At 41.0% G+C, this 2,781-nt stretch overlaps 1 pseudogene; it reads left to right on the forward strand.

Annotated features, from left to right (window-relative positions):
- The first annotated feature begins 2,337 nt into the window (after positions 1-2,337).
- LOC102842225 overlaps positions 2,338-2,781 on the forward strand; it is a 32,636-nt pseudogene continuing 32,192 nt past the window's right edge.

Raw genomic sequence — 2,781 nt, forward strand, 5'->3', positions numbered from 1 at the left:
TGGAAGAAGTGCAGCTAGAGTGCTTCTTGGAGGCCAAGGAGCTAAACTTAATCTCTCATACTTCAGACATATTGTCAGGAGGGACCAGTCGCTAGAGAAGGATATCATGTTTGGTTAATTAATAAATTAATTTATTTGGTTTGGTAAGGTGGAGGGTCCGAGAAAAAAAGGAAGACCCCCAACTAGATGGATTGGCCAAGTGGTGGCATCGATGGACTCCAGCATGGCAACAATGGTGAGGTTGGCCCAGAATCGGGCAGTGTTTCATTCTGCTGCGCATAAGGTTGCGATGACTCGGTACCTACTCGATGGCACCTAACAACAATGTGCAATTGAGTCAGATCCAACTCAGAGTGACACTGTCTGAGTTTTCAAGGAGCAGCTGGTGGGTTTGAATTGCTGACCTTGTAGTTAGCAGTCCAGTGCTTATCCTACAATGCCACACCAGGATTCCATATATATATTTGTGTGCATACATAACTAGTTAGAAGAAATTATAACTAAAACAGCAAAATAAATAAACTAATAATTAGCTTAACAAGAAATGTGTCAAATCTATATGAGGGAAACATTAAAATATTCTTGAAGGCACAAAAGTAGACTTGAACAATCAGAAAGATTAAAAAATGTAATTGAATGGGAAGATTAAGCATCATAGAAGGCAGCATTTTTCCCTAAATTAACTTATTAATTCAAAGTTATCTCAATAAAGATACCAAAAAAGTATACCCATGACCCTATCCAGAGAAGCAGTGATACCAGAGATAGAGGCAGAGATGGGGACATGGAGAGAGGGAGCAGCTAAAGACTCTAGACTCATGGAAAGAGAGGGACTAGGTACTAATGGCCAGGAGGCAGGCTTGTAGAATGTGCCCTTTGGGTGTTTAAATTATTATATATTACTGAGTGTTTTTGTGTACATCCCCCTGCTCCAAAAAAAAAAACCAGAGGAAATGGAAGCAAATACTGTTAAATGATGATGCATGGAGGAGATTGTAATCATTGCAATGAAACAATGGTGTAAAGCTGATGTTCTTCCAGGTTAAATATCACTCAGTTCACAATAAAAACTTTAAAAAAACATGTCCCTACCCTCAGCCTTGCTCCTGGAACCAGATAAAATGATTATAAAATTTATATGGAGAAATAAAAATAGCCAGGAAAATACCAGAAAGGAAGGTAAGTGAGAAATGCTTGGTCTACCAACTATAAAAATATAAGATCTCTTTTAATTTTTTTCCAAGTAATTTAAAAATAATTTCTTGTTGTGAACTGTGGGGAGCTTTACAAAGTTAGTCAGTTTTCCATTTAACAGTTCATACACATTTTATTTGGGGCCACTGATTGCAATCCCCTCAGTGTAACATCACTTCTCCCACTCTCTCTCCCTGTGTTTCCTGTCTCCCGTTCTCCTTTCCTAACCCTTCTGAACTTTATAACCTGGGGTAAATGCTGCCCTTTTGATCCCAAACAGTTGATTATTCTAAAATGTGCGTACCTCCCTAGTATTATTATTCCCTTATACACCTGTCTGTTGTTTGGCTGAAAATTTATCAGTGGAGGTGAATTCCGTTCTAGACCTGAAAAGCGACTAGGGTCATAGCCGCAGGGGGCCCACCAGTCTCTATCCAACCAGTAAGGCCTGGTCCTTTTTTTATGAGTTTGAGTTTTGCTCCACATTTTTCTCCCACTCTATCCAGGACCTTCTAATGTGATCACTTTCAGAGCAGTTGGTAGTGATAGCTAAGCATGATCTAATTTTTCTGGTCTTAGGCTGAGGAGACTGGTGTTCACATGGTCCATTAGTCTATTGGACTAATTATTTCCATGTGTTTTTTATTTTCTTCATTTTTCTTTCCTCCAGATTGGGAGAAACCAATAGTTGCACCTAAGATGGCCATTCAAGAACTTTTAAAACCGTAGTCGCTACTCACCAAAGTAGGATGTATAACATTGTCTTTGTGGATTATAAAACATAGTCTTTTAAGAAAACATATTTATTTCCAATGCATTTCTTCTAGTAATTAATGAGTATGGCACTATTGGATAAGCACTGGACTGATAACTGAAAGGTGGCCAGTTCAAACCCACCAGGTGCTCTTGGAAACCCTATACAGCATCACTATGAATTGGAACTGACACAACAACAACCTAAAATAAATGAATAAACATACTTAGAAATTAAAGAGAAATTCTGAAGATGGTAGATTAGGCATACACACTACCTGGAACCTCTACAACAAAGATATGAGAGATCAACCAAATTAAAATTCTGGAACAGAACTTGAGAGGAAAGGTTAGAGAAATGGATTTGTTAAGAGGAGATGCTGAACAGATATGGCAAGAAAGAGACTGGTGAGTGCCTTGCCACACCATGGCATGACCATCTTGTGAGCAGCTTTGGCAACAGAAGTTGGCCTGGCAGAACAGATTCAAACAAGAGATGGGAAAGTTGTGATTCCTTCTTTCCCCCCACACTACCCTGGTGACCGGAGTCCTGGTGTGGCGCTGTGGGTTACTATGCCAGACTGCAAAACCGTTTGAACTGCAAGGTCGGTGGTTCAATTCAAGCTCACCAGAAGCTCCTCGGCAACCCTATACAGGGTCGCTATGGGTGGGAACCGACTGGAGGGCACTTAACAGCAACAACAACAACCCTAGTGTGACCAGAGGTGTGGCCAGCTCCCACCCTCACCCACCCCCAGCGAAAATCCTTACTCTCCAGGAGTTCAGAGCCCTGTGGTTGGAAGGCAAGCCAGTGTGTGTGGTAGGGGTGGCCCT

Source organism: Chrysochloris asiatica, unplaced genomic scaffold (assembly GCF_000296735.1).
Source record: "Chrysochloris asiatica unplaced genomic scaffold, ChrAsi1.0 scaffold00057, whole genome shotgun sequence".
Taxonomy (NCBI): Eukaryota; Metazoa; Chordata; class Mammalia; order Afrosoricida; family Chrysochloridae; genus Chrysochloris; species Chrysochloris asiatica.